The sequence below is a fragment of the Anomalospiza imberbis genome, chromosome 2 (assembly GCF_031753505.1).
Source record: "Anomalospiza imberbis isolate Cuckoo-Finch-1a 21T00152 chromosome 2, ASM3175350v1, whole genome shotgun sequence".
In the NCBI taxonomy this organism is placed as follows: domain Eukaryota; kingdom Metazoa; phylum Chordata; class Aves; order Passeriformes; family Viduidae; genus Anomalospiza; species Anomalospiza imberbis.
The window spans coordinates 14,240,340-14,266,578 of record NC_089682.1 but is presented as its reverse complement, the minus strand read 5'-3'; the positions used below and the strand labels follow the sequence as shown (position 1 = coordinate 14,266,578).

The window sequence follows — 26,239 nt, the reverse complement described above, 5'->3', positions numbered from 1 at the left end:
GGGTTACTCAGTGGCCAGTAATAATGAAGCTTTGTACACTTAACACTTTCTTGATAACCCAAGCATAACAGAAGTCATGGTTTGTTAGATAATGGGATGTGCAGGACTGAAAATACTGGGAGACATTAAATGCAAGATGTTCTTGACTAACTGGAGAAATGGTCTAGAAAAATGCAATTCACTAAGTGTAAAATCTAGCTCTAGATTAGTGTACACAAATACAACATGGGAAACAACTAACCATGGCAGCAGCCATGCTGGAAAAGGTCTGGAGGAGGCAAACAGAAAATGACTCAGCACTGATCTACTGCTGTGGAAATTAATGCCCCTTATGCTAGGAGCTTATACTCCTTATGCAAACAGGAGTTTAATCTCTAAGTGGTACAAAATAATCCTCTTTCCTAGTTTTCTTCACCAGCCCCGGAGTCTCAGCAGATCTGATGTGTCAGGTGTTGCGTATCCTTTCAATAAGGATGCAGGCAATCAAAAGAGGACACCAAGGAGAACGCTGAATAAGGTGAAAGAGATTTTATCTCTGAAAAAAAAAAATTAAATTTGGAATTGTTTTATCTGGGGAAGAGTGCTTGCAAGGCACAAAAGAAAATATGTTCTCTGTGAATCAGAATAAATATGAAAAGTCTAGGTTGTAGCAAAGAGCTTTGAGAAGTTTTTTTATATTGGTTAAACCAGTAGAACAAATTTTCTAGAAGCTGTGAAAATTCAATCAGCATGATTTTGAGCACTGCTTGATTGAAACCGTCAGAAATGTCACAGGTAGAGGGATCTTGGCTTGAAGCAAGAACCCCTAGTCCAGATGGCAGACACAGCTCAGCTGAATAGCCTGCAGTCTGCCTGTTACACTTTGTATTTTCGCTATGCAGATGACTAAAAGATATACTGGGATTTAATACTTTGCAAATTCCACAAGAAGATAAACATAGGCTTGGCTGGTCCAAAACTTGCACAAGGCATTGCACCTACTGTGTATGCACAGGCAGTGTTAGATGGAAGAGAGACTCCCAATACAGCACATGTGATCATCTGACAGCCCTGGCAGCACTGCTGCTCACACTGCATGAACACACTGCACATGGGGGTGCTAATGAGGGGAGCAATGTCCTGCTGACCTCTGTCCTTCATTCCATGACCCCCAGTGTCCCCCCCATCTGACTTCCATGCTGTTTTTGTGTGACAGTCAATTAGATAATTGTTCTTTTCCTCCTTCTCTTCGTTTCACCTGAACCCCTTCTCTACTTCATTTCTTTGTTTTTCTGTCCCATGCATCTCCTCCATTTCTTCTACTTGTTGCAATTTTTCAGAGCCATGTCTCCTTTTTTTTTCAACATGGTTTGCATCCATTTAGAATGTAAAAATGTCCTATGAGCTTCTCTTCAGCTTTTGCAGCTGGGATTTCTGTCCTTAAGGCCTGTCAGCAATCATCCCTTTAAGCACCAAACATGGAAGGGGTTCAGAATCAACATGGAGATGCCAAAAACTTGGACTATCTCACTCACCAAAACAATCCTGCACCACATCAGCCATCCTGTTTAGTTTTCTATTGTCAGATTCCTGTAAGTTATGAGCAAACATCTCCAACAGAAGTGATGGGGATAACCCAAAACCATATCAAACTGGCTATAACTAAATACTGTTGGAAGAGGTGAGACTGGGTACTTTGACTCCTAGTAGCTTATGAAAAAACAATCCTTAAATATTATTTTATTTGAAAGGCACCACTTAATTCTGTATAATGTACACTATTAGCAATTGATACACTTGCTTTGTTTAGGGAAATGTGAAGAATAAAACAGATTTCTGTTTCGATCAAAACACTTCAAGCTGAATTTAATAGTGTTGAAATGCTAATTGTGAATTGTATTTCACATCATACACTGCAGACTAATTTAAAAAGAGGAAAACATTATGGTAAATACCACAATGCCTTCACTATGAGTCATCTAAGCATATGATGAACTGGAACAATACCAGCAGCACAACATAAAGCAGCTGAATTAAAGCTAGAGGGAGTACAATACCTTTTGATCAGGTCTAGTATATACTAAGAATATACACAGCTGCACATACACCATTAGGTTTCTGGCAAAGAAAACAATGTGAACATTTTTTGTCTCTCCCTCTTCTTTCCCCAGTACAACACTTCCAAATATATTTGCATTAAGTCACTAAGAAGCAAAAGAAGTAGTCTTGCTTGTATGAAGAACAGGCAGCTTCAGCATCTGTTCCCCATGCTCCACTGTGATGCTGACCATGCTTATATTACACAGATGCTTGCTTTTAGCATCCTAATGAGCACTTTCAATAACTCAGTTACTATTAAATTAGCTTTACTGAATGTTATCAGGATGCTTCTGAGGGTTTTGTATTATCCTATCAGCAGAGGAAGGAAGGAATACCACATTGTCAATCCAATTATTTTTTGTGTACTTTTTACAAGAAGGGGAAGGGTCATGCATATGATTTGTCTTTCTCAGGGGAAAAAGAAGACAGGAGCTGGCATCTCTGGGAATTCAGTACCAGTTCCTTGGAACTTGAAGAAGGCCACTTTTGTCAAAGCCTCTTAATCCTCCAGTAACCGCCAGCTTTTAGTAGTCACTGTAGCATTTCCAGAGACACTGGCTCCCTCTGAAAATCCTATCAAGTAGTCAGGATCCTCATTATCCACAACAGGAATTCAAAAGACATTCGTTTATTCTCTGCCTCATAAAATTTCTCTTAGGTGAAAAAGGCTCTGAAAAAGTTCATATGGCTTCCTCCAGCTGGGTTCTGAAGCCCTCTTAAAAGTCCTATGACTATAACTGTATGATTCTGGGATACCTGGGTGTGGAGGTGTGGAGGGATAGCTCTGCTTTCAGAAAAAAGGTCAGAACACTGCTCCCTAGCCCTTCCATCCAATAACTATTTATGTATTCCCCAGTACCTTGAAGCATTGTCCAAAGCAATATTACAGAGGGTAGTGTATTTCAGTTATAGTTCCCTGGTAACATTATGTGAATGTTAGATATTTGTAAATAGGCATTACATGGACACATTACATTTCTCTCAGCTTTCCTCCTTCACATCCCTGGACACCTATATTTTTCTCTAAAATATGCACTAGAAAGCTCTTTGGTACTTTACTCCTTTGATTTCCATTCTGGTAGTTGTGTTTCCACAACTTTTTTCTGAGGATCAAGCATTAACAGGCCTCCATTGGTTCAAAATCATATTCTGTTTCTGAGATGTGTAACAACCCTGTTAAGAACTGAGCCAGAAACTAGAGTAGGGATTTGATATATAAATCCTCAGATATCCCACTGTGGCCATCATTCATCAATAGCTCACTCAACTGCCCTACTATTAGAAATAGAGGATGCCAGCAGGGATCAAAGCATGAGGAACTCTGAGTGCACATTAACTGAATTAAATTGTCAATGTAATAAACTTCCATGAATTCACAGGTTGATTTTAGCTTGTGTAGAAACTAAACTTCTACCAGGTGATATAAAAATACCCACATACATACTTAAAAAAGAGGGAATCAATACTCTCAATTCATTGCAAATTCAAAAGAATCAAACACAATTAAAACCTGCTTAGCTTAGCAGTAATGCAGAAGAATGTAATTACTTCTCTCGGTGCTTAGATTACCTTCTCTGTTAAAACCTTTTCTTCTGGAGAACTTTAGCTGTTCAGGGAGCATAAAGAATAGTAAATAAATATGTGGCAATAGTAATTTTGTTATTCATATTACTGGAAAAATGGTTGTATTTATCTCTTCAGCATACACAGTGCCATAAGACTGCTTTTTCTAATTTATTGAACTAAGCCAGGAAACAATTACCATTCAAAAATACAAAATCCCAGGAGCACATAAAGCCAGCTAACTTGTGTTGTGACTGCAATCTGGAACATCCCTGTGCCATGCAGCCATAGGGGACCTCAGTGACACTAAGGTGGCAAAACACAGCACTGTGCTCATGAAACAGAAACACGGCACGTTCTGTGCAGGAGGCAGCATCCAGGGGGTGCAACATTCTCCCAGCATTAGTCCCTTCTGAGCCAGGCAGGTAAGCATCCCTGGGGGGGGGCAGCAGATGTGCTCCCTTCTCCCATTCCTCAGAGCTGAGGCAGGATGTATCCTGATCATTTGCACTCCAAGACAGATATTTCCATGAGCCACCAGCTGTCACAGCACCAGGAGCTTCTGCTGGCAGGCAACAAGCAGCAAAGGGGTGTCAGGCCCAGGCAGCTCCCAGAGGAGGGCAGGGTTTTCCATCCAGTGCTGTCGAGACCCGTGCATCAGCAGCCTTTGTAATGCCAGAAGAGTAACCCACTTCAGCTGAACGACCACAGAGAAGTCTCCCCACTGCCAGTAAATTGGAAAATTAGATAAGACACCATGTTTTTGAAGCTGTGGAAAACCAGGACAGTTTCCCAGCTACTTACCTTCATATTTCTTGTACATTCATTTTCACATGAGGTTTTAGACTAAACTTGGGAGGCTTTTTCAAAGTCAGACCTATGGCTTATTCATGTGGGGGTTTTTTTTTGTTTTGTTTGCTCTTTGTTTTTTTTTTTAACCCAGCTGAGCTTCCACTGAATTCAATTTTAACCCAGTAAAGTTGATCAAGAAGAGCTCTGGGGGGACCTTGGTATGTCTGAGAGCAGGGCCTTCCAGCTTTCCCTCTTCCTCTGCTACTCCAAGATAACTGGCAGCAGCACTGCAAGCTACTTTACCTCTTGTCACCTCGCAGTGATAATCAATACAAACTAAAAAAGCAAACAGTGCAGCTATTATTTGAGAAAGAAACTGCAAAGACACCCATGGTCTATGGTCTGTGGAGATGACTCATTCCACAGCGCAATCTAATTCCAAAACAATTACAGCAAAATCAAAATCCTCATACAAAGGAGACACAAAACACAAAGTCTGGACCTCTGCTGAGCACATGACTCTATAAAGCTGACATGACTGCAGAGATTGTACTGCCTTCTAACCATAAAGTACAACAGTCCATTTTCTTTAAACTCTTTCACGGAGAATTAAATGGTAAAGAAAACAGACTACAGGGCAGTATGGTTCAAATGTGAGTGCTTGTGCACAAAATTTGCTACTGCAGTTTAATTCAAAAAGAGAATTAGCATTCTTTTCCTCCACTGTAATTTAAAATAAATTACCCACTGACCAAAACCAATAGATTATCATATTAATTGGTAACTTTTATGTTCATTATATTGTAAGAGAAAACCACAATTTCTCTAAATATGTTCATTACTCAGATAATTATCCAAAACAATTATGCAATACAATTACCCAGACAATTACTTAGGAGGGAAATTATCTCCAGATGCATCACAAGCTATTCTACGAAGTGCTCAGTATTTATCGTTTTAGTTGTATTGGCTATGATTGACCACATGAGTCATAGGTTGTTCCATCAATTCTCCATTGTGAGCAAATACTTCTAGAGCAAATATCCACTGATTCTAACTTCAGGTGGTGTAAACATCACACACGTGAGCTCACACTTCACTTTCATACTCTGGGGCAGAAAAAGTCTGGACTAACCAAAATCAAATCCAGGCAAAATGCTACTTGACTACGTGTTGCACTGTCTGTACTTGCCCTTAAAGCAGTATTCTCTACCTGTAAAAATCAAACTAGGCCAAGTTCTGTGGAACAATCAGATGAACAATCAGATTTCTTCTCTTGGTCTGAAACTAGTCACTAATTTGGGAGCAAGATTATTTTTTAAATCACAGTTTTCCATGTCAATGCAGAAAATTAAGTGGTAACTATTGTGATATCATACAGTATTGCAAATTCTGAATTATGCAAAAACACTTAAGGTTTTCTTTTAGATCTGAATGTAAGGGCTTCTTGTTTTGAACTTAAAATAGATTATCTTTTAATTATTAGCTTTTCTTGAGGTTTGGAATGAACCTAAGAATTCAAAGCACAACCACAGCCAAAGCAAGCCAAATTTGCCTGTGTCTGTGAGCAAAAAGAAAGGAAATGACAAACAAGGCTTCAGCATCTATTAACTCTGAGGAAAAAAAATTAACAGATTAGCTGTTTTATAATTAAAGCTATGAAAGCTGTAAGAAAGTGTAGGGCTGAATCAACAAATTCTTGAGCAAGTTCAACACCAACTCATTCGTATTTCTGCTTCATTGCATTTCTAACATTTTTGGGAAGTTTCAAGGGTCATAATGCCAAGGCTCACTGAGGTCCAGTATGGTCATTGAATCACCTTATGCAGTAAAGTTGTTTAAAAAGGCCACAAAGTACACCTCATTTTACTGTTTTAAAGCATTGCATAAGGAAATATTCCAGTTCGATCATAACAAAGACTTGCCATGGCTTACCCTGACAGCACATTCTTCAAAATATTCTTAGGCCTTATTTTCAGATGTTTTTGTCCTAGTTGGACAGATTTGACAGTACAGATAGGCAACTAAGCCCTAGGGCTAGGCATGAGTTTCACTTCTTAACAATATTTTATCTACAAAGAGCAGCATACGAAAAGACAAGTTGCTCTGTGCTCTGCAGCTTCTATTGACTTTAAAACTCAAACTCATACTTCCTCCTCTGCTTTCATAGAAGAATTTAATTGGTGCCAAAGTGAAAGATCCCAGCATGACCTGTCTCCACTCTAAGCCACTCCAGCTGTGATTGTGAGCAAATTTATACATTCAGGCATTGCTGCAAGAGAGACCTTCCTAATAAGCTGAGGTTTTGCACTGATGGAGGAAAAAAAGAAGTGCTTGGTTGGAAACAGGGAGAGCTGAGACTTGGCTTACCCCACCCTTAGAGTTAAGCAAAGCTTTGAAGGCTTCAATAAGGAACAAAGAAAACAGAATAAGGACTTGACTATTTACTCCACAGAGAAGAGTTAGTACAGGTAATAGTGCTAACCACTTGTGTAGGATAAATGGTAACCTATATTTTATTAACCTATATTGTGTAAGCATTAGGATTGCAGTTCCTCACATATTTTTCCGCTTTTCTGACCAGAGTCTCCTTAGGGAGACTCCTTTGCAGTCTCTAGGTTTTTCACTGCACTGTGAGCAAGTCTGCTGCTTGTAATGAAGAGTGAGTCACTCAGCCTCAGCATAAGATGTTCACTTCCCATCAGTGCAAGGTGGGCATGCTTTATAACAGAATCATAGAATGGTTTGGGTTGAAAAGCACCTTAAACATCACCTAGTTCCAATCTCCCTGCCATGGACAGGGACACCTTCCACTAGACCAGATTTCTCAGAGCCCCATCTAACCTAACCTTGAACACTGCCAGGGATTGGGCACTTCTATGGGCAATGCATTTCCTGTGCCTCAGCACACTCAGAGTTAAGACTTTCTTCCTAATATCTAATCTAAACCTTCTTTCAGTTTAAAACCACTGCCCCTTGTCCCTGGAGCCTTCTTTTCTCTAGATGGATCAACCCCAACCCTCTCAGTCATTATGAACTGCACTGCTGCTGAATGGGCATCCCTTGCTTTCACACACTGGCCCCTTTCCTTGGGGTGTTGTGAAGGGGATGGTCTGATGCAAATATACTATTCACACTGATATGGCAATATCCATAGCCAACACGTGTGCTGACCTGTTCCTCTTTCTGAATTTGACTTTACAAGGCTTAATCCTTGCACATTAAAAGAAGAATTTAACCACAAAGAAATTGAAGCAGTAGTTTGTCTGAGTGTGCTGAGATAGATATTGGAAAAAGAGGTTTTTGATTGTTTTTCCATACTGTCAATTGAGAACCATAGCATGCAGGTAAAGAGCAACGGAGTGAAGAAATTATTGAAAAGATAATGCCAGTTGTTTAAAACAGTGCTTCAGATGGGGCTAAATGTGAGCACAGGCTAAATGGTCTCAGTGTCTCAATAGTCTTCTAAGGAAAAACTGAAGCCTGCTGAAAAGAGTCTTTTCTAGAAGAATTTTACCAACCTCAGGTACTTTTCTATTTATCTTTAACATATCACAGATATAAAAAAATATATAATACACAAATCTGGACTGAATAATTATTTCATCCAATTAAATGTATTATTTTAAACTTAGGAAAATAATGATCAAGAGAAATACACAAGCAACAGATACACCTTTAAAATTCTGTGTCCTCTAACTAAAACATAAAACCACTTGGTTTCCCATAACTTTGGCCTGAAACAGTTGAGCTTCACCTCCACATGCTTAGAGGAGTGCTTTCTGCAACCTAGAAAGGACAGACAAAGCCAGAGGTGAAAGGCAAAGCTGGCACATGGGTGTTACTCTTTTCTTGCTTTTTTGTGCAACTGAATTGGTCGATGTCCTGAGTTTGTCACATTCACTCATTTCCATCTCAGTCATAAGCAGGGTGCCTCAAAAAGCTCCTCTTCCAGTTTTGATACCGGAAGGATGGATAAAGCAAAAATTTTATTCTTTGGTAGAGGTCCTTCCCCCAGGTAGTTTGTCTGAAAGAAGGTTCAGCTTTGCACACTGGGAAGTAGCTCATTGCTAAGAAAGAAACAACGTCTGTTTGAGCTGCTGTGCCATAAAAGAAGGTAAGGGAAAATAACCTGCAGGAGGGGCTCAGGACAACATCGCTCAAATACAAATAATGGACAAAAGATTTAATGACCTTTGGAGTACCATTGTGGCTGAAATTTGTGATCCAATGAATCATTTATTTGCCACTGACTGTAATGGGACTATGATTGAATTGGTTTTGTGTTCTCCCAAAGTGTGGAGAACTCAATTTTTGAAATTTCAGGCACAAATTGGGAAAGAATGAGAAAAAGAAACTAGCCATAAAGCAGAAAATGTAAACAGTAATTACAAAATTAGAATTTTCTTTAACAGGATTTTTGAACAGAGACATAGCCATGTAGATTAAAATCAATCAGACTATTTTTGGTAAGTCTAAAATGTTTTGCAGAGAAGCATTTATTTCAATGACATTTTAAGGAGGGTCCATGACAATTTCAAAAGGAAAAAAAGGAAGAGAAAAAGGAATCAAAAGACTTCAGTGTTTTTCGGTTTGAAAACTGACATTTTGATTCAAACATTTTCACCTAACAATTATAATGCTGTGACTTTGTGCCAGTTTGGAAAAAAAATAGATGAATAACCTTCAAAAAATCATCATAAAATCAATCTCTTTCCTTTGACCTGCTGTCTAATTGTCTGGAATTATATCATATAGTTTAGGAAGCTGCCAAGAAATGTCCAAATTCAAAGACATTAAGAAAGTAAGCAGAAAATAAGCTATTTTTTTTAACGTAACCTCACTGATTTAGTAAAAACCTTGGCTTGATGACCCCTTTAATTACTTTTTTCCTCTATATGTGAAGCTATAAATCCCTTCTTGCTACTAGATATTGTTTTATCTCTAGTGATCTCAGATCCAACTGCCTCACTTTTTATTAGCAAAAAGAAAAAAGAGTTGTTATTTCCCATACCACCAAAATCTGAAAATATTTTCAGTTCTTATCTATAATTCTGCTGTTGGACGGGCTTTAACTGGAAGCTCACTTTTGCTTTCAAAAATATGCATTAATGGCAGGATGGGCACAGATGAGGCAAATCCCCTTCTTCCTGGCAGCCTGAGTGTGTGATGTTGGCAGGTAGGAAATCAATGCTTCTTTGGTCTGGAAACCAATAATACAAAACTAAAGATGGGCCAGAGATTTTTTTCAGTGTCTCTACACAACTAAACCTCATCTTAGGCACTCCTGGAGTCCTTTTCCAGAGCCAGGTCTTTACTCCGCACTGCTGTGCTACCCTGCCGGGATGTGCAGAAATCCAGTGGAGGCAACAACATCTGGCACAACTTGTAAAGGCGAGGTGGAAACAAGCTAATTAGGAGCCTGTCACTAGAGGGCAATGCAGCACTTTAGCTGTCCCATTCCTGCCACCCCGTGTGTCCAGCCTGAGCTCTCCAGGAGCTCCGGGCAGCTCCTGATGCTGCCCGCAGCCCGGGCAGGGCGCAGCAGCCCTGACTGCGGACGCGGTGCCTGCGGCTTTGCGCATCCTGCGCCACCCAGCCCCGGCTCTGCCCTGCGAGGAAACGAGAACAGCCTCACTCTAGTCTAGAGGAAGCCACTGCTTAAACAGAATCCATTTCATTAGGCCTGTGGGATTTTGCAAAACCTGGAATGCTTGGTGTGTAATTGGCAGGCCTTTAATTAGATCGGGGGTGTCTGCAGGTAATGGGACCTCCTGGCAAGGTGATATTGTAGAAGACAATAGCGGAAGAGAGGCAAGAGCTTGAGGGAAAATTAAGTGCTCATATAAATAATCAAGAACCCCATTTAAGACCAAGAATCACAGCAGTTGTTAGGCATCCAAAAGAGCATCTATTCACAATCAGTTTTGTGCAGAGAAAGAGAGAGCAAACAACCAAGTTTAGAATGGGAGAGTCCAGAGGATATGTCAAATTTTGAACTCTGTGTTGAGGTGCAATAAGTTTGGTGCCACTGTTACATTATGCGAGTTTGGTCCAAGATTCTCAGTATTTAAAGAAGATGCTTCTTTTCACAGAAATTGAAAAATTTCTCTTTTTAATGCAGATTAAAATTTTCTACCCAGTTATAAATAAAAAATGAACAACTTTATCTAGGTCAGGGCATTGAAGTTACATTAAAGTTTTATCCTCATTCGCTAAATTTTAATTTTAATGTGGCACATCTGACAAGTCTTCTGGGACTACTTAGAATCCATTGACATCCTTCTGTCACTGGTATCAGAGCCTCATCTTTGAGACTCTTGTTTCCGGATACCTAGCTGTCACTGGATTATTTCGTCTCTGCAATGGTGTCACAATCGATGGCTGTGCAGGCATTCACATGCATGTCCCACATATGTCAGCTAAAGCTCACACACCACAGAAATAAACAGCTTTACCTCTAGAAACACAGATTTCTATGTAGTTATTTAAAGGGGAAGCTATAAATCTTTATTATTTTATCCCCTCCAGCCTTTTCAAAGTTATTGGAAGTGGTTGCCTGTAAATTAAAACTCCTAAACAACTTTAAGTTTAATTTGCAAACAATATTCAATTACAGGAATGGCTATGAGACGAAAAAAATATTTTCCATATCCCCACCATCATTTTTATGACTATTTATTTATGGAGGAAATGTTGATGCACTATTTGACAAAACTGTCTGTAGACCTGGAAGACATCTAATTTTGGAGTAGAAACAGTACCACATGATTTATCTAGTCAATCAGTTCAGAATTATGGCAGAAATTTAGTGTTTCAGCTATTGTGGCCTTTAGCATCTGAGCAATTATCAGACTTAAATACAGGCCTCTTACAGATTAATTGTTATGGCTATTCATTGAATGTCAAAGTATGTTCACAGATGCTTCCCTGGCCAAAAATTCAGTGCCAATATTTCAAAAATACAAATGGTGAAATGCATATCTATAAGGTAGGTGTAAATGGATTCATAGCAACTTCTTGGAAATTCATTTGACCCGGGAAAGAATCCCCAAACCTTTCTTCTGTTTGTATTCCCAAGCAGCAGCCAAGGTTTGTCCTCAGATCTCAGACCTGCTGTTAGCATGGCTGAGACTCAATAGAGGAAATACCTTGTCAGTCCGGGCAGCTGGCTAATCCTGGGCTTGTGTGCAAGAGAGAGGGGAAAGATGTAGGACAGAAAGAGACATTCCTAACATATGCAAAATGACAGCACATGGCAGAATTACAAAGATATTTTCTTTGCATTTGCAGTTGTGTCCCACAGCACATTCCTACTGCTACTGTCTTGCTCAGAGGGCCCCTCTGACACACTCAGGGGAAACACCACTGTCCTTGTGTTTCCCAGGATGGAAGGTGTTGCACTAGGTCTGAACTCACCGACGCATTACATCACCCTGCAGTTCTCATCACAGTCCTGAAACTTGTTCCTTTTGGAGAGCTTTTAAGTCTATTTCTTCCTTCTGTGATTCTTCACACAGACCAACTTTCAGGCATCAGAGGCTTCTAACAAACACGGGGCTGGGATGAAGGAAAGGAAGGACAAAACACATCCAGTAATATATGTTGTATCTAGTTAACGTAAGTTGGCAGTGTTCTTACTGCATCTTTGACTTTCAACGCAGCATGCACTCCATTTTGTCCCAACCTGTCCATATCACTATGCACCAATCTTTTAACCTGAATTTACAGACAATGTTAAATGCTTTGCCTGTCTCACAGTCACTTGAAGCTTCCTTCACTGTTTCCTCACTTTATTCCTTCAGAATCACTGCCTCGTATGGGGAAATTATGTTTCGCTTACTTTCTTCTGTAAGAGTGAAAGTATGAAGATAAAACTCCAAGAGTGACAAGAAATGTTTCTGCCCATTAGAAATACTGGCCTGGTTCTAGCTAGTCTGGTCTGGTCTTCAAGTGGGAAGACTAAATAATGCACATCACAGCAATAAGGCACTGGTAGTTTTTCTTAAGAGAATAATAGTTTATTTACATGTGCTTGGTATTGACAAGCAACCTTCTAGTTCAAAGCTGAAGTTCTACTCCTGAACCCAGCTACAACTAAGTCCCAAATATTTGTTTTTCTTGACATACTAGGATTACATTTATTGAACTTCAGCTTTGTTTTTAATTGAATGCTGATGCATAATCTTACCACTTATTAGCCTTATTTCTCTTTCCTGTTGCAAATCCTTAATGTTCCAAATACCATTCCTCCTTAAAACTAAAGCTCCTGCTTGTTTGTTTTTTCATTTCCTTAGCCAGTCTTCAGATTGCATTTTCCTGAACACCACAGCTATTTATCCAGGGAAAGGACTAAAGGACAGATTCCTTCTGACATTCTCAGCATGCTGCTGTGAAGACTTCTGGCTTCAAGGGCCCATAATAATGAAACATGAAAGCTTTTTAACAGTTCACCTTCTTCAGTAAATTACCAACACACAAAGTTCAAAATAGGTTCAAAATTCATATTCCCCTCCTAAGGAACTGACATCAATGAAAGCAAAGTAAATGTATTAGGACCACTGAACACACATTTTTGCATTTACATACAGCAGAGAAAAACATTACTTTTTTCCAAAGGAGAAAAAGAAGTAAATAAAAAGGCCTTTTTATAGAGCCTAATTTCAAGGATATTTCAGTATCCATTCTCCATTATTTGTGCCTGGATTTATATCTTCCAGCACAAAAATCAGCCAATTCTGCAACTTGGCTTCATTAAATTACTTTATACATAATTCAAGATGGAAGTAAATTCTTTTCTTCTTACTTGCACCTCCCTATTTACACCTGCAGTCAGTCATACGACTACAATTTGATAAAGTGGCTCAATGACTGTTACACCTTCTGACAGTAGCAAACTGAGAAGCATTTTTTAAGCACGGCCATTCCTGTGGGTAGGGGCAGGGTGAATTCCAGTTTCCATCAGTAAAACACATGTGGGCCACAAGGAGTACACTGAGCATTAGTACCACAGAGTCCCTGAAGCCATGAAACATCCAAAGCACTCAGAACAGCTCAGGCACTTTGTCCCACTGACCCACATTCACCACCACTCCCTGCCCATTCAAATCCGCTGTTTATACTCCCCTAAGTCCCTGCATCAGTTGATGCTTGTCACTGATTAACATTCTCAAATACCAAGGATATTGCCTAATTCCAAGCGGGTAAAGGCCTCAGGTGTTACAGCTAGGAAGTGTTTTGATTAATGTTGACCAATATATGCAAAAAAAAAAAAAAAGAAGAATAGGGTCACCACTTTCTTTTAGACATCAGATATGGCACTTTGCAGCGAGGAAAATCCCCCACTGAGTTTGTAATTGACTAGTAGAGGAGAAGTAAAAAAGGAACTAAAATAATTTAAAACTTTGCTGATCTGTCATAACATTAACGACTTTCCAACTTTAATAGGCCCTGAATAGAACATAGGCCTAAAAAGCAAAAATAAAATGAAAAAACTCCCCAAACACCTTCATCTTCACATTAAGATGGATTTTTGCAACGAATGAGTAACCTCTTTCACTTTTAATTTAGACCTACCCATCAACATGGCTGTTATTATTCACAGCAGCAAAGTCCTTGCCACACGACAGCAGAAATAATAGCTGTATCTCTGGGTTCTGTTTTCCCCAAGAATTCACAATGATATTTAAAATAAGTCTAGTATGCCATAGGTACAGCAGACAAGGCTGCTTCTAATGAAGGGCTATTTTTATTTCTGCCCAGCTTTATATAACATGTCTGGAATTTGCCTGAGGAAGAAAGGATCATTAATAGCATGCCATCTCTCCCCTGTATGCAAGGACTCATGATACCCTTGGACATTTTAAATAGTCATGCTGACATCTATATTCTACCAAGAAACACTATGTCATTTACTAAACAGCACAGGCAAGACAGTATCCTTGCTGTTTCCATAATACATGATGCAGTGTATTCCTGAGAGAAGCAAAGCAAGAAATACATCTACTGCCAAGTAAGTCAAGAACTTTTCAGGAAAAGCCATCATCTTCTTCATGCATGCCTCTCCAAGACCGAGCCCAGTGGGATGCCACTGCCTGGCTCGTGACTGGGACTCTGACCCTGCTGCCACACTGGGCCATTGGGTCTCCTCTCCTGCATGGCAGGGAAGTGAATTATAGTATTGAGTAGAGTTTTCCCCAATCCAATTCCACAGTTCAGTCTTTCAAAAGGACCTTAGTGATATGACCACGTGCTGTTATGACAAGTCCTGGATTTTCATGTCCCCAGGGCCTACCTGACTGTTCCTGCCACACTTTTCACAGCAATATTTTAATTCAGGATCCAGAGGATGTTCCTCTGCAGAACCATCTGACACTAAGTTGTATGTGTACTTTCCAGGTTACTTTTTAAAAACAAATGCAGGTATCTGAAGTCTTATTATTCACACATAAATGGTATAGAAAAATTAATTACAAGTGACACAAGTGGCTAAGTTATTATATTGTACTTAGAATCTTCACCCTTTTTGTGGACAGCCTCCAAGTGTACTTAGATTTCTTTAGGTGAAGCTCTGTAGAATATTCAGTATTTCTACCAAAGAGATCATTTGGGATGTATCAATAAATGCAACTATTAACATAGAGCCTACCTTTCAAGAGATTTGACAGCCAGCTGTCATGGAAGATGTAGGTAGAGGCATCTTATTGTAATTCAGATCTGCTGAAAACCAAAAAGAAAATTAAGGAATTAACTGAAAAAGGACCTCGATATGAAAATCTCCGTTAACCACCCCAAAAATAACTGTTTCTCTTGTTTCAGACATATTTTTTTATGTCAGGCTTATTATTTCAGGCTTATTTGTTTGGAGTTCATCTTAAAGCCACCATTTAGAGCTGTTGTACTCAGGGATAAGTGATCTCTAATCAGAGAGGAAGATGAGAAGTGTTACATAACTCAGGGTAAGGATCTCTACAGGAGGCAAGTTTCTTCCAGGACCTGGTTTCCAGCACCGTAAGGCTGCAACCCACTGAACCAGGAGAGGCTCTGCCACCAGGTGTACTATAGAGGTGAAAGAAATGAAACATATAATCTAAAAAGTATGGCACCTGGAAGATCTTTGCTCCTAATTTGCTGAGATAACCTTGCTGAGAAAACATAAAGGCCCCTTAGACTGCCTTTCATGGCTTATGTGCAGGTATTCTATATAGCCAAAATGAAGAACACATTCTGAATATTTACCAAACTCAAATTAATCAAAATAATAGACACACCCCTAAATTCTCCTGAAGTTAATATGATTTTTGAGTTTCCATTTTGAACATTATGAACTTTTTATGATTGCTGAACTCAAATAAAAATCCATGCCCAAAAGTCCATAATATTACAAGGAATCTAAGTCTAAAAATATTTTTTTAAATCAATCATGTATTTAAAATTGTGCAACTTATATCAGAGTTAGGGCTGAAAAAATAAACTATTTAACAAAAAATAGCTTTATGTCACAGTTTGAACACAATAGACAGCACAATAAATATAATTTATTCAGAGCAGCCACAAGTGATTTTTGTCCAGGAATATCTTATTTCTGTCACTATAACTGTGTTGTGCATCACTTACATGTGTGTGAAACAGCAGTTCCCAAACTGTGATCATTTTATTCATTTATACTACAGTGCACAGATAAGTGATTAGCTCCTCATTTCTCTGATTACAGTAGGTAACAAGAAAAGAAGTGTGAACAGTATGTTGCTAATGAAAAAATGTGGGTACCAAGAATGAATTGCAATAATTGTAATATTTTATATTAAGAAGATGAGAGAAAGAAAGTACTGACACACTTTCTCAGCTGCTCACTCAGTCACCATACTGATAGGTAAGCTGCTTGAGACTTATGTATGAGAGACTTAATACAGCTAATAATAAATTATAATGAAATCTGAACAAGGATATATGAAAATGACCGTGTCCACATGACATTTCGTACTGCAGGAGGAAAGGCTGACTCAGCAGGAGGCTGGAGAGCTGTAGTTATGAAATTAAAATGAGCTTTTCAACTCATGGAACATCAGAGAGATGGAGTTCTAACTCCCAGTGAAAGCCAGCAGGCAGAGCACATAACCCACCTGGCCCTATACAAAGTGATAAAGTAAGAAAAATGCAAGCCCTCTCCCAGTACCATGCCTGGACTGGAACAGTGTGCTGAAGACTGCACACTAAATATGATTTTCATATTTATTGCAACTTTGTGCCGCATTATTTCCAGGACTCCAAGCCTCTACTGCAAGGTAGGATAGTTTGTGCTCCTATTAAACATGACAGGATATGGCTGGAAGCTGAAGCAGAAGAGGTTGTGTTTAATGAAACTTCCCAGGGTCTTACACTTCAGTGGTGTATTACGACATAAAACATTTTAACCAAAACCTTGGACTCTTCTGCAGAATTCAAAATACAGACCTTGTGTTCCAGCTCAGCAAATAAATGATGCAGCAGTCCATCACTGTTGAGAAATACTTTTTTCCAGGTGTTCAAGTACAGCCCTTGGGGTGACTAATCCTCTACCCCAGTTTGAAAATCCCAGCTCCACTGGTATTTAGCTGGGAACAGGAGAGTGCTTTTGAAGAGACTCTCCTTAGTATTCTCCATTACATCATTTTGCTTTTCAGTGCAGGGCAATCTCAGAGCACAGACTGTGCTCATTTGGGATGAAACTAAATTGGGATGCCCTGAGTGTGCTCCATTGCTCGTGGGCACTCATTCAGCAGGGTGGAAGTGCATCTTTAAGAGTGCGTTAGGGTGTTGAGTGTCCTGCCTTCTCTGCTCACCTGTACAGAATCATCCCCCCTGCAAATACAGACACACAACTGTGCACCATACATACACCACAACTGCCAATATGCACATCTCAACCAGGAAGTTAGGAAAAAAGAATTCTGAGATAGGAATTATCTCTTTCACTGAAGTTTACCTTTGAACAAATGGGTATTTGCAAAGCTACCAATATAAACCTATAAACCCCTTTGTACAACTTTACAGGGACAGGGAATATAAGAGTAACCAAGGGCATTTAGACAGACTAGACAAGCATATTGTACCTATGAAATGCTCTTCATCATTACTGCAAGCACTAGTCCTTGCATGCAAGGCATGTAATTCTCGTCATGTTGTCTGTAGCATCATGACAGTGCTTATAGTTTCAGGAGGGATGTGGGCTGAAGATTAATTCATTTCATATGCATTCAGATATTTTTATTTTCTCATATGGAAGAGACAAAAAGACAGGCAGCTTTGAAGGAAAAACCTTTTTCGTTTTAAACATTCTTTCCTAAAATTTAGTATTTTCTCTGAAATAGCATATTGGTCTTCCTTAAAAGAAGATTTGAAAAAGGAATAAGAAATAAAATAAAAATATTTATTTCCTTAATAATGAAATATTGGGGCACTTTGTAAATTTATTTCCTTTGTTGTTTTTGTTGTTTTTGTTGTTTTTGTTGTGGTTGTTGTTATTACTTGATTTTCCATTTCAATGAAAAACTGATGCTTGGAACCAACAAAGAGACATGCATCTGTTGAATAATGCTAATTCATATTCAAGCTGTGCTACCTAATTACAATGCATTTTTCATGGTACCATCACAGATAACCATGGATGATTCTTGGTCAGTCACGACTTACTTAATTAACAGGAATTTACTATTATATTTTTTGACTTTTCATGGACTGAATAGGGTATGCCTTCCAGCTCTCATGATCAAATATACTCCCTCCTCAAAGCATATGATTAAAGGCATTATATTGATCAAATCACAAGCAGGCATCTTTTTGCTTTGCTCCACAAATGTAGAAGTGAAATATTCACAAACCAAATGTATTACAGTGAATAAAAAACTGACTCAATCCTGGAAAAGCAAAACACAATGTATCTGAGGAATTTCACCCTAAAAAGCTTCCTTCTTGAATAATTTTAAGAGTATTTTTATATATTAGTGTAGGTGTTGGGGGAAAGCCCACATTGCTTTAAAGTCTGCCTTTTGTTTGAAACACCATTTCAAGAGATGATGTTATGCAATTAGAAAGAAAAAAGGGAAAGAGTCTAAAACCAAGTGATTCAATCTAGTTATAGTAATAGAATTTCACACAGTCTGTAAAAGGTTCTTTCTCAGAAAGCTTTAGAAATATTCAGGTATATAGTTTAGTAGATCATTGAGATTTATGTTCATATAAATGTTATGTTAGATGAAAATATAAATATAAATCTTTCTTTCCAAACAGGTTTAGACCAAATTATTCTCTTTACAAGTCCCAATCCATATGTCTGTATGAGTGCCTTAAATACCAAGTCCTAAAATACAGGAATCTTAAATGGATGTTTTTGCTACCTGCCTTAGATTAGCAGCAGTCCTTTGTGTCATGCAGTGGGCACTGAATCAAAGAAAAATTCCATCTGTGTCTAGTAAAGAGGCTGAGCTGGTACTGGAAGGATACTCTCTACAAAAGAGGAGAAATACAGCAAAGAAAACCTGACCTTTTTTCCACAAACCTTAAAGACAGAGACAGTTTCTGAGGGAGAAAAGACTATTTACTTTCAGTGCTTCTTGCAATCCTTAGCCCTCTGCTTAGGACTGCCAAAAAACTTATACATACCAGGTCATATCAGTAGGACTTCCAAAAGAGTATCTTTTTTCTGAGGACAGCCACTAGCAGATACGTGGTGGGACTGGAAGGAGAGAGAAGGCACACAACCATACTTTGTTCTCATATGCCCTCCTCACTTCTGGGAGTTTGGAGAACACTCAACAAGGAGGTTTCAGCCACAATATGGAGCTTAATGGGCTGTCAGCCATCTTCTTCCCATTAATGCCCTGGCATGCTTTTTACCCAGTTATATTTTGTACACTGAAAAACTCAGGCTTCAGTTTCTGGATGAATTCTTGGTGTAGTTTAAACAGCTTTCACAGGATATCCCTTATCTCCAGACATGTGAGAAGCAGTTAAGGGAGAAAGGGGAAGAGGGAGTAGAGGACTGAAGGAGATCAAGCCTCTGTCTCAATGGGCTTCAAATCACAGAGTCTTTCTGATCATATTGGAAAATTTATCCACTCTTCTCTGTGTGTACTTACCTGGATACCATCATCTATGTTATTAAAGCCTGTGTAAAACAAGGCTTGTGTAAATTTTTGCCCTAGCTTCCAGCTGGAGCCTCTATTGCAATATACCAAAACATGACCTTTATCTCTCAGGAAGGCATGACATTGCAAAATTTTTGCTTTTTGTAACATAGGTCTGTTAAGAAAAGAAAACTCCACAACTAAACTAGAGATTATTGTGAAAAGACAGTCCACTGGGAGCTTGGAGCTACTCACTAAACATGGTAAACAGGCTACAAATCAGATTTATTCCAGTGGAGCCTGCATAAACTGGTGTCACCAGCCAAATGGAAGATTTAATGTCTTCTCATGTATTCAGACCAGAAATCATCACACTACATCACAGATACTCCTAAGAAGGAGGTCTTTTAGGATAGCAGAAACTTAACAATGAGAAAAATAAGGCTTCTGAATTTTACCCTTTTATTTTTTTTTAATCTGGCTGAAGAAGCTCAGTGCCTGTTTTTTAGCTCCATTCCTCTGCAGCTTGGTAGAGGTAACAGAAATGACAGGGTGGTGGGCAGGCAGGTAGATTGGCTACGTTAGTCCACATTCTAAACAAATAGCAAAATTCCTTTCAGCAATTTATGCACTGACAGGCCACTCCAGCAGCTGGCACATGTCTACTGAAGTCCAGAGTGCCACCTCTAAATACTTTACCATTAAGGATACAAAGACCCAAAGCTCAAAAATTAAAGATTAAATTACTTTACATAATGACAACAACATACATACTTAAACTTAGTTCCAAATGCAACAGGGTAATTATTTACCTACGAAGTCCTGAGATTACATCTTTTTTTCTTTTGCTAGGAATACTAGGAGTTGTGGGAACATGTCCAAGTATTTTAATGTTATCAGCTCACCATATCTATTCACCTGTCAGGTGCTGCACCACATTTAGCAATTCCTGTCAGCTCCTTCATGACATTCATCACTGGATTGCCATTTTTGCCTATTCTTGAATACCCTGCAGCTGCTTCTCTGAAAGAGTGAGTCACCCAAAACTGTTAAATCTTAAATCCAGTCTCAGTTTGGCTCCCAGCAAAATCAACACATATGACAAACCATCTAAACTTGTGTGGAGGTGTTCAAGGGACTTATAGTGAAACCCTGAAGTGTTGTGGGGAGGCAAAGATTCTAGCACCTGCACACTTTGCATGGTGTGGAAGCTCAATAACTCCACTGTAATATCCTGGGGGCTAACCAGGAAAGTCAGTCAGCACCACATCTTGAGCTGCAATTCAATGGTGGTGAGGCACCTATCCCTTAAAATAGGCTTGATGAGCAAGAAGAATCCCATGCCCTCACCCACTGCAAACTTGATGTGATCAGCACTCAAGCTATGCTACTGTCACCATTCTCCTGTACAGACTTCACATAATCACAGAAAATGACAAGCTGGAAGGGACCCGCAAGGATGATAGAGTCCTGATCCCTCACAGGACCACCCCAGGAATCCCTCCATGTGCCTGAGAGCAGAGTCTAAATGCTTCTTGTACTCTGTCAGGGGCAGTGCTGTGATCAGTTCCCTGGGCAACCTGTCCCAGTACCCAACCACTCTCTGGGTGAAGAATTTTTTTCTAATACCCAACCTAAACCTCTCCTAACACAACTTCGGGCAATTCCCTTGGGTCCTGTCACTGGTTATCACAGAGAAGAAATCAGTGTCAGCCCTTCCTCTTCCCCTCATGAGGAAGTTATAACTGCAGTGAGGTCTCCCCTCAGTCTCCCCTTCTCCAGGCTGAACAGACCAAGTGACCTCAGATGCTCCTCTTATCAAGGCCCTCAAGGCTCTCCACCATCCTCATGGCCTCCTTTGGACATTCTCTAACAGCTTCATGTCTTTCTTATATTGTGGCACTCAAAATTGCCCCCAGAACTCAAGATGAGGCTGTTGCAGAGCAGAGCAGAGCACAGCTGGACAATCCCTTCCCTTGCCTGACTGGTGATACTAGACCTGATGATCCCTCATGATCCCTCATGTTCCTCCTGGCTGCCAGGGCACTGCTGGCTCATGTCCAACTTTCCATCAAACAGGACCCTCAGGTCCCTTTCTGCAGCACTGCTTTCTAACCTCTCATTCCCCAGTCTGTCCATACATCCAGGGTTGTCCTGTTGCATGTGCAGAATCCAGCACATGATTTGCCTTGTTGAATTTCACATGGTTGGTGAAATTCAAGTTCTCTAACTTATCAAGGTCTCTCTGCAGGGCCTCCCTGCCTTCCAGGGAATCAACACTTTCTCCCAGTTTTGTAGAGCTGCTCAATATCCCGTCCAGTCCTGCATCCAAGTCATTTATGGAGATGTTGAAGACCACAGGGCCAAGGATGGAGCCCTGTGGAAGTGCACTAGTGAAAGGTCCCAAGTCTGATGCCACCCTCCACTGTAACCCCCGGTACCTGACCCATCAGCCAATTGTCACCATCACATGATGTGTTTATCCAACCGCGTGCTGGACATTCTGTCCAGAAGGATTCTGAGAGAGACAGTACTCAAAGTTTTACTGAAATCCAAAAAGATTACATCACCTGACTTCCCTTGATCAACTAGGGAATTTACCTTGTAATGTAGTTATATTACACCAGAATCAAAGCCAAATTTAAGATCAAATCCCACCAAACTAGGATAAAACACTAAGCAGTTATGAATGCTATATACTTAAAATACCATATATTAAGACATATATATTAATGAAATTCCATATTTATGCTTATGAAGCTTCTAAGGAAGGTGCCTTTTGATCAATAGGAATATTAAAAATTATTTAAATTATTTCCAATTGATCAATCTTTATATCATTGAGAAAATATAAAATGGAGTGCAGCTGGACATAAATTGTTCTCATTAGGCAGCCTCTTAAATGGTAACAGCAAGAAAATTGATATTTGGCTGCAGGAGTTCTTTCAAACAGCTACAAGAAATAAACAGAAGCAATACATTCAGTTATACACATATGGGAACAGAATAGCGAAGCTATACACTGACATTTCGTCAATCGTTTGCTGTAAATGGTGCATTTTTAAGATTGCCAGAGATTATCACCAACTGCCTAATGTTCAGTGCCTTCCCCTACAATGATGTTCTCAGAAGCTGTTTGAGTTTTGCTTGGGGAGGTCCCAGGAGGTAATTTTATTTGGTTTCAAATTTTTCTCTCCCACAGAAAATTTGATAGGCTATTTCAAGTGGTAAATGTCGATGTTCTATTATTATTTTACATATTTCAGGTTTATAACTGAACTACTGAGTAGCATTAGACTATTTTGTATGTTTCCAGCTATTCCAATTCTTTGCTTCATAAACTTCTGAAAATAATAAAATCTTGTTTTGATGGAACAGCTTCTAAACATGACCACAAGGTAAAATACCAAAAGCAAACCTTCAGGCTGTTTATGTCAGCATGAGGGGAGTGATCACAAAGTAAAACGAAAAAGTGTCAAGAGTATATCAATCAGTAGCAACATTTCATATTTATTTATTTATTTTAAAGTATTAAAGAAAAAAAAATTAAATACTTAGAATGTGTATTTCAGGCTACCCAGTGGACACCATACTTTTCTTTCTCCCCTACACAGACTTCATCTCTTTCCCTCACCTCTTAAAATTCTGATTTCAAAATGATTTTGTCATCTAGGCTTTTTTTTTTATTGTACAAGAATAGAGCTAGGCAGCCAAAGATAAGCTCAACATTTATATATTCAAATCTGCATTTTGCAGGCATTTCTGCTCTTTTGGCATTGTTACTGTTCCTTAGTTCCTGTTCTTCCTAAGATGAATTGTAGAACCTTCCTGCAGCCTGGCACTGGTCAGGCCTGATGAGTGTCCCCTTGAGGTCTGCATGTGGTCAGAGGAGACACATTGTCTACTACAAGATTCTTGCTGCAGAATTGGGGAATATAATTCACAAAAGTATTGAAAATCTAGGAGGGTTACCAAGATCATTAGGGGTCTGGAGCGTGTCTCTTACTAGGAGAGATTAAGGGAGCTGGGTTTGTTTAATCTGGAGAAGACTGAGAGGGGATCTCATTAACACATATAAATATCTCAAAGGTGGGTGCCAAGAGAATGGTGCCAGACTCTTTTCAGTAGTGCCCAGTAACAGGATGAGGAGCAGTGGCCAAAAACTAAAACTCAGGAAGTTCCACCTCAACATGAGGGAGAATTTGTTTACATTGAGGGTGGCAGAGCACTGGAACAGGCTTCCCAAGGAGGTTGTGGAGTCTCCCTCTCTGAAGATATTCAAAACCCACCTAGACACATTCCTGTGTCACCTGCTCTAGGTGACCCTGCCTTGGCAGAAGTTTGGCCAGGATTATCTCCAGAGGTCCCTGCCAACCCCAACAGTTCTGTCACTCTGCGAAGAAATGTATTTAAAAACTCACAGTATCTCAATATTCGCTTGTGGGAGCGCTGTGTCAATGGCATCTGTCAGAGCACCACGGGCTGCCATGGCGGACCATGGAGGGCTCCCCATGCTCAGGACAGCAGGGCAGGACCTGCAGCCCGGCCCAGCCCAGGCAGGAGAGGGACAGCCGCAGGATAACGGGACAGCCGCAGGATAACAGGACAGCCTCAGGATAACGGGACAGCCTCAGGATAACGGGGCAGCCGCAGGATAACGGGGCAGCCACAGGATAACGGGGCAGCCGCAGGGTAACGGGGCAGACGCAGGATAATGAGGCAGCCGTGGGATAACAGGGCAGCCACAGGATAACGGGGCAGCCACAGGATAACGGGGCAGCCGTGGGATAACAGGGCAGCCACAGGATAACGGGGCAGCCGCAGGATAACGGGGCAGCCACAGGATAACAGGGCAGCCACAGGATAATGGGGCAGCCACAGGATAATGGGGCAGCCGTGGGATAACAGGGCAGCCACAGGATAACAGGGCAGCCGCAGGATAACGGGGCAGCCACAGGATAACGGGGCAGCCACAGGATAATGGGGCAGCCACAGGATAATGGGGCAGCCGTGGGATAACAGGGCAGCCACAGGATAACAGGGCAGTCCTGGGATAACAAGGCAGCCACGGGATAATGGGGCAGCCGCAGGATAACGGGGCAGCCTCAGGATAACAGGGCAGCTGCGGGATAATGGGACAACTGCAGGATAACGGGGCAGCCCCAGGATAATGGGACAACTGCAGGATAACGGGGCAGCCCCAGGATAATGGGCAGCCCCAGCACAGGCACCTCTCTGGGGCTGGGGACAGGAAGGGTCTGAGGCTGGGCTGAGATGTGCAGCTGCAGCTGTGCTCGGCTCAGAGCTCATGGCCAGGCAGGGCTGTGGGGAGCTGGAGGATGGCCCTGCTGCAGCACCCCTGGGCAGGGGCTGGCCTGGGGTCCCAAGACCTGGGCTGGGGACAGGGGGCCTGGGCAGGGGATGGGGAGCCCTGAGGGGGCTGTGTTGGCACCGGCAAGACTGAGGGCCCTGACAGCACAGGGTATTATTTATGTAGCTTTAGGCCAAGGATTAGATAATGAGGCATAGTCTCTCCTAAACTGAGTGTTTGGTGACTGATGGGAAGCAGTGTGTCCAAATTAGATTTGCTGGTGAATGTTTGGGCTGTTTTCAGAGGGCTGTTACTGAGTAAGGCTGATTTGATGTTTTCTGTTTTGCCTTCTTTCCTCACTACTGCAGTGAGGACTGCACTTATCAGCCAGCTCTAGGCATGAGAATAGTGTTTCCACTGTTCCAGAGTATCTGGGGGGGTCAGATTGCTCCAGCCAGCAAAACACATGGCCTTGCAGGATGGCTGGTGAGTCTGAGGAAGACACATGTAGGAAAGCAGGTATTGCTGGGGAAGAGTGGGCAGAAAGGCAGAAGAAATCTTCCTAAGAGCAGCAGTCCTATGACCTCCAGGAATATCTTTTCCCTGACAGCACATAAGCAAAGCCCAGCTTGTTAGGGCTTTTCCTCCTTGCTCCCCAACCAGGATCGTAGAATCCAAGATTCACCAGATGGATTGGCTTGGAAGGGATCTTTGAAGATCCTATAGTCCAACTCCCCTACCATGGCCAGGGACACATACCACTAGATGAGATTGCTCAAAGCCCTTCCAACCTGGCCTTGAGAACTACCAGGGCTGCATCCCTGTAAGTAGTAATGCTGCCTGGCACAGATTCAGTTCTGGCTCTGGGTTGGTCTATTCATGACTGCAAAATTTACTTATTAACTCAACTTCCTTGTGAAGTGTGAAGGTATTGGAATTGCTCCAAACTTATGTTCTCCTGCAGATCATTAAATGGCCACCTTAGTAAGTAGCATGATGCAACAACAGTGGATCTAAAAAGATAAACAAGTTGGCTCCACCATGAGAGAGAAAATTATACAACTGGATAGATTCTGAATAAACTACTGAGATTGGACTTTTATAGAAGGAGTTAGGAGAAAATATACAGGAAAAACAAAGAAACACTGATGTGTCAAGAAACTTCCATGCTAATTTTGCATTCATTTTTCAGCAAGAGTCCTACTGGGTCTTGTACATATTCTCCTCATATCTTTCGAAATTATGTTTGCAAGCATGAAAACTAATATAATAATGGTGTCAAGTACAGAAAGCAGTGTCTCCTTATGTGCTGTTATGATAGTTTACATGCAGCTTAAAGATGGAAGATATTCTCCCATTGTTCAATTACATTTTTATTCTGGTGTTAAAA

At 40.6% G+C, this 26,239-nt stretch overlaps 1 long non-coding RNA gene across 7 annotated transcripts in view; it reads right to left on the bottom strand.

Annotated features, from left to right (window-relative positions):
• The window catches only part of LOC137468309 (uncharacterized), a 405,810-nt gene that overhangs the window by 292,479 nt on the left and 87,092 nt on the right, over positions 1-26,239 (bottom strand). For all 7 annotated transcript variants that reach the window (XR_010995862.1, XR_010995859.1, XR_010995861.1 and 4 more), the window contains one exon: positions 15,083-15,150. This is a non-coding gene — a long non-coding RNA (uncharacterized lncRNA). The remainder of the gene's footprint in view (positions 1-15,082; positions 15,151-26,239) is intronic.